The following is a 15,784-nucleotide window of genomic DNA, read 5'->3' on the forward strand; positions in this document are numbered from 1 at the left end:
ATGCAATCTCTATTGCACTCCACACTGCCCTTTCACACCTGGACAAAAGGAACACATGTGAGAATACTATTCATTGACTACAGCTCAGCGTTCAACACCATAGTGCCCTCAAAGCTCATCACTAAGCTAAGGACCCTGGGATTAAACACCTCCCTCTGCAAATGGATCCTGGACTTCCTGATGGGCCGCCCCCAGGTGGTAAGGGTAGGTAACAACACATCCACTATGCTGATCACCGACAATGATGAGACAGCATATAGGGAGGTGGTCAGAGCCCTGACCGTGTGGTGCAAGGACAACAACCTCTCGTAATCAAGACAAAGTAGATTATTGTGGACTACAGGAAAAGGAGGATTGAGCACACCCCCATTCTCATCAAAGGGGCTGTAGTGGAGCAAGTTGAGAGCTTCAAGATCCATGGCATCCACATCACCAACAAACTAACATGGTCCAAGCACACCAAGACAGTCGTGAAGAGGGCACGACAAAACCCATTTGCCCTCAGGAGACAGAAAAGATTTGGCATGGGTCCTTAGATCCTCAAAATATTTTACAGCTGCACCATCCGAGAGCATCCTGATGGGTTGCATCACTGCCTGGTATGGCAACTGCTCAGCCTCCGACCACAAGGCACTACAGAAGGTAGGTGTACTGGGCCGTACGCAATTCCTGCCATCCAGGACCTCTATACCAGGCGGTGTCAGAGGAAGGCCCTAAAAATTGTCAAAGACTCCAGCCACCCTAGTCATAGACTGTTCTCTCTGCTACCGCACGGCAAGCGGTGCCAGAGTGCCAAGTCAAGGTCTAAGAGGCTTCTTAACAGCTTTTACCCCCAAGCCATAAGACTCCTGAACATCTAATTGCCCCTCCCCCTCTTCTACAATGCTGCTACTCTGTTATTATCTATGTATAGTCACTTTAATAACATGTACATATTACCTCAATTACCTCGACACCGGTGAACCCGCACATTGACTCTGTACCGGTACCCCCTGTATATAGCCCCGCTATTGTTATTTACTGCTGCCCTTTAATTATTTGTTATTCTTAGCTCTTACTTTTTTTTTTGGTATTTTCTTAAAACTGCTTGGGGCTAGGGGGCAGTATTGAGAATTTTGAAAAAAAATATGTGCCCATTTTTAACTGCCTCCTACACCAACTCAGAAGCTAGGATATGCATATTATTACCAGATTTGGATAGAAAACACTGAATTTTCTAAAACTGTTTGAATGGTGTCTGTAAGTATAACAAAACTCATATGGCAGGCAAAAACCTGAGAAAAAAATAATAATTTTGTGGCTGTACTATTTCTTTTTTGTCATTGTTATTAGATACCACAGTGAGAAAGGATTCATTTCGCAACACCTACGGCTTCCACTAGATGTCAACGATCTTTATAAAGTTGTTTGAAGCGTCTATGATAAACAGAGACCGGATGACAAGGAAGAGAAGTTGACCTCCCTGGGATGTCGTCACTTCATTATTTGCTGCACCTGCGCAATCATGTGATGCGATACATTTTTCAAATACGTTTTTCAAGACACAGGAGAGGTCAGGTTGAAACATTACTGATGTTTCACGTTAAAAATGGCTCTAAAGATTGATGCTAAACAACGTTTGACATGTTTGAACGAACGTAAATAGATTTTTTTTTTTTACTTTTCGCCGTGACTTCCCACCCGCGCTACTTTTTAGTAGCCTACCGAAGCGCTAACAACTTGGAGTTATTTGGACATCAATTATGAACTTTGTTGAAAGAAACCACATTTGTTGTGAACATGGGATTCCTGGAAGTGCCAATGGATGAAGATAATCAAAGGTAAGGGAATATTGACAATAGTAATTTTGATATTACATGGTTACAAGATGGTGCTAACCTGTATAGCCTAGCCTGTTGTTCTTAGCACAGCACCCGGTTTATTGCAAATTGTGATTTCCCAGTAAAGTTATTTTGAAATCTGGCATTGCAGTAGCATTTACGAAATGTTAAACTATGAATATTAGAATGACAATATTATAATTTACCAATGTTATCGAATAGTAATTTTGTAATTTGTAACGTTGTTCACCGGAAGCATTTGAGGAAAAAAAATCTGAAGTTCACCGCTACTGTAAAATGCTGTTTTTGGATATAAATATGAACTTGATGGAACAAAAAATGCATGTATTGTATAACATAATGTCTTAGGAGTGTCATCTGAGGAAGATTGTCAAAGGTTAGTGCATAATTCTAGCTGGTTATCCGCTTTTGGTGACGCCTGTCTTTGAATTGACAAAACATTACACACAGCTATTTTCAATGTACTCTCCTAACATAACCTAACTTTATGCTTTCGTCGTAAAGCCTCTTTGAAATCGGACAATGTGGTTGGATTTAGGAGATGTTTATCTTTCAAATTGTGAGAAATAGTTGATTGTTTGAGAAATTGAAATTATTAGATTCTTGCAGTTTTGAATTTCCCGCCATGGTCTCTTGACAATGAATCCCTATACCGGGATAAGATCCCCAACAGGTCTTGTAAGTAAGCATTTTACTATACACCTGTTGTATTCGGCGCATGTGACAAATACACACAAGTAGTTGTGAGAAATTGCAAGTGTTGGTTCAGGAAAGTGGTTCTATTTTTTATTTTCTAAAAAATAAAAGGGGGGGGAAGAGGTGAGGGGATTATTTAAGATACCTCTTTGAAGAGGTAGGGTTTCAGGTGCTTTCGGAAGATGGCCAGGGACTCTGCTGACCTAGCTTCAGGGGGAAGCTGGTTCCACCACTAGGGCACCATGGTCTTGTAGAGGATGCGAACTTCGACTGGAAACCAGTGGAGTGTGCGGAGGAGCGGGGTGAGATTGGAGAACTTGGGAAGGTTGAACACCAGGCGGGCTGCAGCGTTCTGGATAAATTGCATTGGTTTGATGGCACAAGCGGGGAGCCCAGTCAACAGTGAGTTGCAGTAGTCCAGATGGGAGATTAAGTGCCTGGATTAGGACCTGCACCTCATCCTGTGTTGAGGTAGGGTCGTAGTCTACGAATGTTGTAGAGCATGAAACTGCAGGAGTGAGTCACTGCTTTGATGTTTGCAGAGAACGACAGGGTGTTGTCCAGGGTCACGCCAAGGTTCTTTGCACTCTGGGAGGGCAACACTGGAGTTGTCAACCGTGATGGAGAGTTGAAATGAGAAGGACATGTAGCAAAAGAGCGAAACAACTGAAGTTACCTGCTCAAATCGACAAAGCAAAATCTTGGGTTAAAAAAGCTTGAAGCCGTGCCAGTCATTTCTGCCAAGCAGAGCAGGCGATTCATTACGCCACCAAGGGTCAACAATTCCTTCAACTCAATAAAAATGTTAATAAAACTAAGAGCCTACAAACCTGAGCCCTGATCCCATTTGGTCTCTGAAGAGAGAGCAAGAGAGAAGATAGCTGTGCTGGTTATCTCACACGGAGAATGACATTTAGCCAGTGGAATAATCCTGGTCAAACTCTACCAACTGCTGACCACCAAGTAGATAACGCTTCAGCGGATATACGACAGCAGGCAGTTTGAACTTATATATGGGGAAAAGGATCAACACACACCGAACATGGTTACGTCACTCTGTAATCTAGGAAAACCAATAGAGCTCCAACCCCCACCCAAATCTCTAATTCCATATCCACTCACCTAAATAAATGAAAAGACCCATTAGGCAGATTTCCGAGGATGGCGATGGGCTTATAATTATACATGACATCTCTGAGAGATAAAAAGTGATTACTCTGGATGCCAGTCGGGCCGGGTGGGAGGGGGGGGGGGGAATTGCTTAGCAACTAGTCATTATCCTCGGGAGTGGAGCGAGGTGACCGGCCATCCGTCTAACTCTGGTGGCTCGCCTGGCTCCACTGCCCCCCCTCGTTGCAGTCTCTCCGTCAGAATACAAACAGAGATAAAGAACGCGGCAATCGCTCTCGACACACAAATAGGTTAACACAATAAAGCCGGCTTTGCCTGGCTTAGTCAGGGGAGGAAAGCAATTCCAGCAGCAGGCAGGAGGTAATAAAACAGGCGCTAGGAGAGAGAGGGAGAGTGTGTGTGTCCATACGTGTCCTCATGCCAATATTTCTATACGTGAGTAGAAGCAGGCATAGAGAAGCCAGGAGGCCTGAGGGTCTAATATCACAAGGATTTCCAACCCTGTCTTGACACAAGCAATAACACAAGAGAAAATGATGGAAATTCCTGTCTACTCCTCTGCTCAGATCAGGGCAACAGTGAGTTTATGCTAGAAATGTATTGGAAGTTCCACGGTAACAGAGTGATGCATGTCAAACAAAAATCAAGGATTGCAAAGTTAAACAAACCATAAAACTATGCACAAGGACCACTTTTAACAAATTCCACTGAACATTTTACAAAAACACATTTACTTGAACTGTGCAGATGCAAAGTTTGGTAACAGAATGACGGTTTGCTGTTTGTTCCACCATTCGGTTGCATCTGCACAGTTCAAGTAAATGTGTTTTTGTAAAATTTGCAGTGGAAATGGTTCAAAGTCTAATTGCCCATATAACAACTCCCCACCCCTCCCCCCTCGCATGCCCTCTCACAAATTCGTCTCCAGCTTGGTTAAAATTCAACAGGTAAAATTGAATGAATTTTATCTGTGCACACCTCGGCTTTCCATTCTGTGTTGCCACTGCTAGGCCCGGCAATAAAAGATCAAAATCTACAGAGTTTTATTAAATGGTGTTGCGTTCACGCTGAGCTGGGGAAACGAAGAAGGGTGTTTTCTCCAATTACCATGCCGACCAGACGACATTGTTTTCTCCAGTCAGTGGAAATTTCATTACCTTTACAGCAACGCCATCAGAATAGGGTAACAGACTCTTTTTTTTGTCACAACAGCTAACAGTCGCTGTGTCACCCCCGTATAAGTAGTATCCATTGGCAACAATAAAGCAATGTAGCCATTGTCACACACACTCCTGGAGCCAGGCTAGCATGCACAATGCCTATTGTTTTTCAATGACACAGAATTGGATGAGCAAAATTGTAGTCCGCAGCTTATGTCTGAATCGACTGCATTCTACTTAAATTAATCCACGACACATCCATACAGCTGAAGCCCATCTACAGCACAGACCCTAAGGACATAGGATGACCTAGGTCATTCACATAGGGCTTCCATCCCCTGTGTAAAACTGACAATATGTAAAGGGCACTGGGCACCCATACCTAGAGCTACATAATCATTAAGGAAATTCATTTTTTTTTTTAAATGGCTGACAAAAGTTCAACCAATTTAGGTCATATGGCTATTTGCAACTTTGTCAATCATTGACCCTGATAATTCGAGCTGACAGCTCCATCAGCCAGGTAATGAACCAACCAGCAGAACTGTAAAGTGCTGGCTAATGTCAACTGAGAATTAATGACCAAAGCATAAAGAGAAAACATCTTTATCTTGCTGATGTATTTCCTGCTTTTGCAGAAACAGTACAAAGCCCCAAGGGAGGGTAGCCAACCAAAATCCAGCAGAGAAGGAGATTAGGATGATGTGCAGTTCCTTGTTCCACTAAAGCTTGATCTTCCTCAATAGGCGAGGAGAATCCGATAGCGCCCATTCAAGATTAAAGTACAACAGCATTGGGAGAAGAGAGATTAATCAGACGCTCGCACGAGATAAAACCATCCCTAGCTGCTTCTGGCAGGGAAACAAGAGGCAATAGAGTTCTCGAGATAATAAGAAACACGGGAAAACACACAATAGTGAATCAAATGGCACCCAAGCCTCCACTACCAATCAAAACTTTCTTCATGCATAATTGTTGATGAGGCCATGATACACACACAGGCTTAAGGGGGGGGGGGGGGGTATCCAAGGCCTTAATGCACTACTGAGGAGTAGGGGACCCCTTTTGGCACAAGAGCACCCACAAAGGTAAAAGAAAATAAGAAAAAAAAGGCCCCTCCATCCAGTATAGTTACCCTCGCTGCGCAAACCTGAAACCTTATAGGATTCACATAACTATCTTCAATGGGGTCAAGGTCCTCTGAGATTCCATCTTGTATCTCAAATGCATAACTGCATTTGAACCATTCTGCATGATGGGGTTGCATATTAACAACTTTGAAAACTGGTTAGCCCATCACTGAGGAGGAATGGAGTGCTTTAACTTAGGCTGGTCCCATAATGTCGGATGGGCTGTAGGCAACTCTACAAATCGTTGCCATGCCACACAAGGCATTACAACAGAAGAGTTGGCTAACGCACCTATAGTAGTAGCTAGGCTAGGGGACCAGGCTAAGTTATAGTTGCACTCTTGTGGAGCCTGATGAAAAGTCCACTGCCTGCCATCACTACGGGTTACAGTGGATGAACACCTGCTAGCATACAGCACATTACTACTTTGTCCTCACAGCCAAAGGCAAGGAAATCATGTCTGGTGATTACCTCAAGGTACAGATATAGCTTTGAGAACAAAACCAGCACCACACAGGAGCCGCCTAAGTCGGCATACATTTTATTCTCTGTACTGGCCCCCCGTGGGAATCGAACCCACAACCCTGGCGTTGCAAACACCATGCTCTACCAACTGAGCCACACGGGACCACTCCTTTCCTCTGCACTCCTAAATCCCAAAAGATCCAATGTTTCTAAAATAAAATTAATAATAAATGTGGTTGGGATCAGACAGGGTAGTAGGAAGGAGAGGGCTGATATCAGTTACCAAAAAGGAGGCAATATTGAGGGTGATAGACTGCCAGGTGGGTTAAAGAAAAACTAAAAATAATAAAATGTATACCTTTTTTTATATGTAGTCATGTACAAAAATGACCTTATCGTTTACCAACCATTTTTTGCCTCAAATAAGTGGTTCTGAAACCTCTCTCCTCAGGGACCCCCCACCCAGTTCACAAATTGTATCTATTCCAGAACTAGCACACCTGATTTAACTTGTCAACTAATAATCAAGCCCTTAATTAGGTGAATCAGTACAGAGATAAAACCAAATTGTGAAATGCCTGGTAGTACCCTGGGGATCCCCAAGGAGAGGTTTGAGAACCACTACATTCAAGACCTAAGGAATGTCAAAGTGTGCATGTCTGAAACAGAAGCTAAGTAAACTGACATATGATTGTTCCTTACCCTTCACAAGAGTGGGTTATACAAACCACGCCTCTTTTTGGTCCTCACATTGTTTGAAAATACAACACATTGATCGAACCAGTTCCTCTTTAAGCTGTGTTTTGCTAAGGCAACAGGATCAGGGAAGTAAGTGTCACTGAAGAAGCTATAGAGCAGGGGTATTCAACTCCTACCCTATGAGGTCAGGAGCCTGCTGGTTTTCTGTTTGACCTATACTTAATTGCACCCACCTGGTGTCCCAGGTCTAAATCAGTCTCTGATTAGAGGGGAACAATAAAAATAAAAAGACAGTTCCACTGCTTCGAGGTCCCGAGGTGAGTTTGAGGGCTATAGAGCCACTTGAGACAGCTTCCATACCGCCTAACTACCACCATACAGGGATATCCATAGTACTCCACTAGTACCTCAGAATGGAAAACAATGCAGGACTGCTCAAAACACAAACAAATGTTCAAGTGAACATCTTTCTTTCATTTGTATTTATTCATATGTAAATTGTTAACACAAAGAATGGTACCCACTGTAGTCAGAGCAAATATACACAGAACAAATAAAACTTTGTCACATGCGCCGAATACAACAAGTGTAGACTTTACTGTGAAATGCTTACTTACAAGCCCTTAACCAAAAGTGCAGTTCAAGAACAAGAAAATATTTACCAAGTAGGCTAAAATAAAAAGTAATAACAAAAAGTAACACAATAACAATAACGAGGCTATATACAGGGGGCACCGGTACCGAGTCAGTGTGCAGGGGTACAGGCTAGTTGAGGTAATCTGTACATGTAGGTGGGGGCGAATTGACTATGCATAGATAAACAGCGAGTAGCAGCAGTGTACAAGGGGGGGTGTCAATATAAATTGTCCGGTGGCGATTTTTTTCTGAATTGTTCAGCAGTCTTTATGGCTTGGGAGAAGAAGTTGTTGAGGAGCCTTTTGGTCCTAGACTTGGTGCTCCGGTACCACTTGCCGTGCGGTAGCAAAGAAAACAGTCTATAACTTGGGTGACTGGAGTCTCTGACAATTTTATGGGCTTTCCACTGACACCGACTATTATATAGGTCCTGGATGGCAGGAAGCTTGGCCCCAGTGATGTACTGGGCCGTTCACACTACCCTCTGTAGTGCCTTACGGTCAGATGCCGAGCAGTTGTCATACCAGGCGGTGATGCAACCGGTCAGGATGCTCTCGATATTGCAGCTGTAGAACCTTTTGAGGATCTGGGGACCCATGCCAAATCTTTTCAGTCTCCTGAGGGGGAAAAGATTTTGTCGTGTTCTCTTTGACTGACTTGGCGTGTTTGGACCATGATAGTTTGTTGGTGATTTGGACACCAAAGAACTTGAAACTCTTGACCCACTCCACTACAGCCCCATCGATGTTAATGGTGGCCTGTTCGGCCCGCCTTTTCCTGTAGTCCACGATCAGCTCCTTTGTCTTGCTCACATTGAAGAGAGGTTGTTGTCCTGGCACCACACTGCCAGTTCTCGACCTCCTCCCTATAGGCCATCTCAACGTTGTCGGTGATCACTGTTGTGTAGTCAGCAAACTTGATGGTGTTGGAGTCGTGCCTGGCCACGCAGTCGTGGGTGAACAGGGAATACAGGAGGGGACTAAGTACACACCGGTGAGGGGCTCCAATGTTAAGGATCAGCGTGACAGACGTGTTGTTGCCTACTCTTACCACCTGGGGGCGGCCCGTCAGGAGTCCCGGATCCAGTTGCAGAGGGAGGTGTTTAGTCATTTTACATTTACATTTTAGTCATTTAGCAGACGCTCTTATCCAGAGTGACTTACAGTAGTGAATGCATACATTTCATACATTTTCTTCCGTAGTCCCAGAGTCCTTAGCTTAGTGATGAGCTTCGTGGGCACTATGGTGTTGAATGCTGAGCTGTAGTCAATGAACAGCATTCTCACGTCGGTGTTCCTTTTGTCCAGGTGAGAAAGGGCAGTGTGGAGTGCGATTGAGATTGCGTCATCTGTGGATCTGTTGGGGCGGTATGCAAATTGGAGTGGGTCTAGGGTGTCCGGGAGGATGCTGTTGATGTGAGCCATGACCAGCCTCTCAAAGCACTTCATGGCTACCGACGTGAGTGCCATGGGGCAGTAATCATTTAGGCAGGTTACTTTCACTTCCTTGGGCACAGGGACTATGGTGGTCTGCTTGAAACATGAAGGAATTACAGACTCAATCAGGGAGAGGTTAAAAATGTCAGTGAAGACACTTGACAGTTGGTCCGCACATGCTTTGAGTACACGTCCTGGTAATCCATCTGGCCCAGCGGATTTGTGAATGTTGACCTGTTGAAAGGTTTCGTTCACATCGGCTACCGAGAGCATTATCACACAGTCATCCAGAACAGTTGGTGCTCTTGTGCATGCTTCAGTGTTGCTTGCCTCGAAGAGAGCATAAAAGGCATTTAGCTCGTCTGATAGGCTTGCGTCACTGGGCAGCTCGCGTCTGGGTTTCCCTTTGTAGTCCGTAATAGTTTTCAAGCCCTGCCACAGCCGACGAGCGTCAGAGTCGGTGTAGTAGGATTCAATCTTAATCCTGTATTGACGCTTTGCTTGTTTGATGGTTCGTCTTGAGGGCATTGCGGGATTTCTTATAAGCGTCTGGATTAGTCTCCAGCTCCTTGAAAGCGGCAGCTCTAGCCTTTAGCTCGATGCGGATGTTCCCTGTAATTCATGGCTTCTGGTAGGGATATGTACGTACAGTCACTGTGGGGACGACGTCATTAATGCACTTATTGATGAAACCGATGACTGAGGTGGGGTATTCCTCAATGCCATTGGATGAATCCCGGAACATATTCCAGTCTGTGCTTGCAAAACAATCCTGTAGTGTAGCATCCATGTCATCTGACCACTTGTGTATTGAGTGAGTCACTGGTACTTCCTGCTTTCGTTTTTGCTTGTAAGCAGGAATAAGGTGGATAGAACTGTGGTCAGATTTGCCAAATGGAGTGTGGGGGAGAGCTTTGTATGCATCTCTGTGTGTGGAGTAAAGGTGGTCTAGGATTTTTTTCCCCCTGGTTGCACATGTGACATGCTGGTAAAAATTTGTTAGAACTGATTTAAGTTTGCCTGCATTAAAGTCCCCGGCCACTAGGAGCGACACTTCTGGGTGAGCATTTTCTTTTTCTTATGGCCTTATAGAGTTGGTTGAGAGCAGTCTTAGTGCCAGCTTTATTCTGTGGTGGTAAATAGACGGCTACGAATAATACAGATGAGAACTCTATTGGTAGATAGTGTGGTCGGCAGCTTATCATAAGGTACTCCACCTTAGGCGAGCAATACCTCGAGACTTCTTTAATATTAGACATTGCGCACCAGCTGTTATTGACAAAAAGACACACCCCACCCCTCGTCTTAGCAGAAGTAGCGTCTCTGTTCTGCCGGTGCATGGAAAATCCTGCCAGCTCTATATTGTCTGTTTCTTCGTTCAGCCACATCACGGTGAAACATAAGATTTTACCATTTTTAATGTCCCGTTGGTAGGATAATCTTAATAGTAGGTCATCAATTTTATTTTCTAATGATTGCACATTAGCAAGGAGAATGGAAGGCACTGGGAGTTTACTCACTCACCTCCGGATTCTCAAAAGGATCCCCAATCGGTTACCCCTTTTCCGGCGTCTTTTCATCACGCAAAAGGCCTGGATCTGTTCCAGTGAAAACAGGATATTTTTCTCGTCGGACTCGTTAAAGGAAAAAGTTTCTTCCAGTCCACGGTGAGTAATCGCTTTTCTGATGTCCAGAAGTTATTTTCTGTCATAAGAGACAGTAGCAGCAACATTATGTACACAATAAGTAAAAAAATAAGTTACACAAAGCGCAAAAATAAATAAATAACAGTAACAGGAACTCAGATCAATATCTAAATGAGATTCTATTTGGATGCCTTTGAGAGAAGAGGTTAATGTGTCACTAAATGTTTTGCCTAAATGTGTTTCCTGGAAAGAAAGAAGCAACTTTTATTGTCAGTGGTTGTGGAAGCTGAGCCACAAGATAGGATCACTGCTTTCCATTACCTATAATTTAATGAAAATATATCCTATACAGAATAAACTAAATGCCTCTATATGGAAAACAAATGTGCTATTACATTTCTGTAAATATATATTTTTTCAAATCACAAATAATCACACTGGCACAGTAAGCTTAGAAATTAATATCTATTGAAGATAAACCGTTCAAATGTTTGGGGTCACTTAGAAATGTCCTTGTTTTTTAAAGAAAAGCAAATTTTTTGTTCATTAAAATAACATAAAATTGATCAGAAAAAGTGTAGACAGTCATTTACAACATTAACAATTATAGCTGGAAACGGCAGATTTTTTATGGAATATCTACATAGGTGTACAGAGGCCCTTTATCAGCAACCTATGTTCCTGTGTTCCAATGGCACGTTGTGTTAGCTAATCCAAGTTTATCATTTAAAAGGCTAATTGATCATTAGAAAAACCATTTAACTATGTTAGCACAGCTGAAAACTGTTGTCCTGATTAATGAAGCAATAAAAACTGGCCTTCTTTAGACTAGTTGAGTATCTGAAGCATGTGAATTTGTGGGTTCAATAAATGGTCAGAAACAAAGAACTTTCTTCTGAAACTCGTCAGTCTATTCTTGTTCTGAGAAATGAAGGCTATTCCATGCGAGAAATTGCCAAGAAACTGAAGATCTCGTACAACGCTGTGTACTGTACTACTCCCTTCACAGAACAGTGCAAACTGGCTCTAACCAGAATAGAAAGAGGAGTGGGAGGCCCCGGTGCACAACTGAGCAAGAGGACAAGTACATTAGAGAGTCTAGTTTGAGAAACAGACGCCTCATAAGTCCTCAACTGGCAGCTTCATTAAATAGTACCCGCAAAACACCAGTCTCAACGTCAACAGTGAAGAGGCGACTCCAGGATGCTGGACTTCGAGTTCCTCTGTCCAGTGTGTGTGTTCTTTTGCCCATCTTAATCTTTTCTTTTTATTGCCCAGTCTGAGATATGGCTTTTTCTTTGCAACTCTGCCTAGAAGGCCAGCATCCCAGAATTGCCTCTTTACTGTTGACGTTGAGACTGGTGTTATTCAATAAAAAAAAAAAATAATAATCAGCTGTTTCCGGCTACAATAATCATTTACAACATTAACAATGTCTACACTGTATTTCTGTTCAATTTGATGTTATTTTAATGGACAAAAAAAAGATGCCTTTCAGAAACAAGGACATTTCGAAGTGACCCCAAACTTTTGAACAGTAGTGTATATCATCCAAGGTATGTTTGCAGTGGCATTGCACACACCGTACTTCGGTATTGTTGCCTCTGGGTCTGCATTAAGACAATCAAACCATTTTGGGATTAAAATAATATTAATACATAGAACAGGAAATTGAAGTTAAGCTATTATGAAGATATTCATGAGCAAACCTTACTTATTCACTCAAGACTGCAGTTTTAATAAGCAAAGAGTACAGAGCATTCACCCCAATGCTATCAATCAATCAAATTGAAATAGGATTTCAGGGTTGGAAATTGATATAGTGCCTGGGCTTGCTTAGTATATTACTTCCGCTTTAATATCTTATATTAAAAATTAAATCTGTCCTTCAACGGTATCAAATTTGTTCTGCTTTTTAGATGGTTTTGGGAGGCATTTAACCAAAGATGGAGTATGAAACATAGGCTAGTATTATTGCATTCATCCAACATAAAGTTGAGTTTGGATGGAACCGCTTTTAGTTTTAACAATAAAAACCTTGCTTTAATCATTTCCTGTATGGATTTAGAATCCTGCAAATGAGGCGACCAAAAAAACAAATCAGATTGTATATTTATTTCTGTTTTGAATAAAAACTGTCAGGCTACTTAGGCCTACTTTGCATTAAAATCCCAAATCAAAGTAAAACACATTCAGCCTTCAGAAAGGCATTATGAGTCACGATATTTAGCCCCCAAAAATTAAAACAAAGGTAAGACTAAGTCCAAGAGGTAATTCACTGGTCTACATATTAGGCTGTCCTGCTAGTTCCAGTAGCTAACCCTATCATCCCCAACCCCTGTCCCCAACCATAATGTTGAGATAAGGCGCACATTATACTAGGGAGACTATTTGTTTAGGTGAGGAGCAGTCTCAGAGCTAATATGAGCACAATATGCTCAGCAGGTCATAGGGCCGAGTGTAGGAAGTAAATGAGGCGGCTCTGCCCCCTCGGGTGAAGTCTCACCCAATATTTGACTCAATACTAGCAAGCAGGCGCTGTGCTATGATATGGCAAGTGCTGTACAGGACTGGCGACTCCAGGAGCCTGGCCCTGGATGTAGAGGGGTCCCATGTAAGATTATCAATGAGCAAGTAAGGGACCAGGGTAAAGTCCACTGTACTGTACTATCCAGCCACTGAAACAATGCAGAGATACTTTTAGCAGAGGCCTGGCCTGAAGTGGTCTATGAATACATGGATTATCGAGGCCTGTTAACTAGCCACAGGAAAAAATGAAACCCTTTTGCTTATCAGTGTGTTTGTGTGTGTGTCTTCTGGTCACTGTAGATGAAGAGGTGCATGCGTGCGTGTAGCCTGATGGTCCCCATGTTACATCCTACACAGATAAAAAATATGTACTTTTTACCAGGTCAGCACCTGCTGTTTACAGTAGCCTGATATTGTGTGTGTGTCGCATGTACTTGGGTATAGCCTGTACTTAATGGCTATATAGAACATAGGCTATGACACCGAGCTCCAACTGAAAAGTTCTGAGGAATTACGCACTGGTGATACTCGTTCATTTGAGGAAGATAACATCTAAGCGCGTCCTTAATCAACATCAGTGAACGTCATCAACTATTTAAAGAAACTAAGCCAGTTATACTTGGGGGTGAAAATCATTAACTGCCGCTGAAACCATTTACCCACCGCTCATTAGAAATAATATGAACCATGGGGGCATACAGAAAATCATTCCTTGTGTAGAATACTTCCGACAATATACTCAATTGCTCCCTATCCTTGAAAAGAACAAATACAACACGTCAAAGCAGATCCTAAATCCATTAAGTAACTGACATCGATTTTACAACATGTCCTTTATTGTAGGTTAGCCTAGGCTACGCATGAAACCAGGTTTTAAAGCCTGTCCTACCCCAGTAATTTCAACATCTCTGTACCGTAGACTCAGCATTTTACATCCTCATTCTATTTTCCTACAATACTATCCATCAATTGTTATGCAATGTGCCAGCTTTCTTACACTCCATCTATCAACGATGATATGAAGACATGTCGCCGAATGACCCCGGCTGCCATTAGCAGCAACACAATTCCCAAATTACGCATGCGATAAATGTATGACTATAGTTTGATACCTGAAGATAAAATACGCTATTTACCATAAATTGTTTCGTAGTGCAGATTAGAATTCCATGCAGGTTAGCTGGCGATGAGTAGTCTGCTTCAGAGCGTTGCGGTCCAGAGATAAATCAGATAGGTTTCATTCCGCTCTCCAAAATCCAAAAACCACCCGTTGTTGATCAACAGCAATACAGTTTATTCTCCCCCTTTTAGTGTCATGCACATTTTCAGACAGTGAATCAGATTCCAAACTGGAAAACCCAATGGTTAAATTAATTGCTCTTTCCGTCAATGAACAATATTATTGTAACTGATGCGTTTCGTTTCCTGGGCTGAATGACCGTGAATTCAAACCCTGGGAAATAACAGGTTGACAAATCCAGGAGTGTTGGGTGTCAGTCTCTCCCGTTAAACGGTGCTCTCACCTAACGCATACTATACTCAACCTTTCGCCCTCTGAAACTAGCCTGTAAAATGATCCGCTACCGTATCATTTCTTCTCCTCGTTTCCCCGATAATATTTCCAAAAAGATTTGTCACAAAACGAAATTCTCGATCCAAAAGATTTGATGGATGCGAATGATTCCCCAAAGCAATTATGCATATAGGTCAAAGTGGTTCACCTATTTAGTCTAATCAATCTGAATTTGTCCACTAAACAAAATGTTTCAACGTTGTCTGTAGCAGAGAGTAACCGTGCAGATTCCAATACTTTGAAACAAATGCAGTTGTGAGAAATAAGCGGTGCTATTAAATCCTTAGCCCGATTGGCATACACTTTCTCCGGCGATGTCTGTCTACAGCCTCTCGCAAACGTCTGTCCTCCCGATTATAGACTCTGATTTCCAATTGAGGTGACAAAACCAGTTCCAAACATTCCTTTGCGTTGACCCTCTCTTTGATCTAAATACCAAGCAATATTGATAATGTCCGAATAAATATTTGTGTGTTTAAGGCAGCTCACTGCTATTCAGGACACGGTCCTCTCCCTGTGCAAAACTGCCGAAACTGACAATAACCCGGAACGATGCAGACTCTAACCGCTCCTTAAACCGCCCACCAACCAATCATTGTACTGAGGGAATTGAAACGTTCCCGCGGGTTAGCCAATCATTGATAATTGAGGATTGTTACCACGGTGACGTTGTCAGCGTCCAGGCGTCATGTTTGAAACCACATTGTTTAATCGCGGAAAGGTTTATCCTAGTCGGTGAAATAAGTAGTTCCCTAGAAAGCAGAGAGATTAAGTCTAGCTGACTCAACTGAACATTGTACTATAAGTAAGACATGTCAATCCGTTTATTATAGGCCCTATAA

The 15,784-nt window shown here is 42.6% G+C and overlaps 1 protein-coding gene across 1 annotated transcript in view; it reads right to left on the bottom strand.

Annotated features, from left to right (window-relative positions):
- Positions 1–15,475, bottom strand: part of LOC106585667 (protein FAM222A) — a 62,327-nt gene extending 46,852 nt beyond the window's left edge. Inside the window, exon 1 of the mRNA XM_082968659.1 lies at positions 14,506–15,475. The gene's annotated coding sequence lies outside the window, so the exon portion shown is untranslated. The remainder of the gene's footprint in view (positions 1–14,505) is intronic.
- Positions 15,476–15,784: the final 309 nt, after the last annotated feature.

The sequence above is a fragment of the Salmo salar genome, chromosome 24 (genome assembly GCF_965601325.2).
Source record: "Salmo salar chromosome 24, fSalSal1, whole genome shotgun sequence".
NCBI classification, from domain to species: domain Eukaryota; kingdom Metazoa; phylum Chordata; class Actinopteri; order Salmoniformes; family Salmonidae; genus Salmo; species Salmo salar.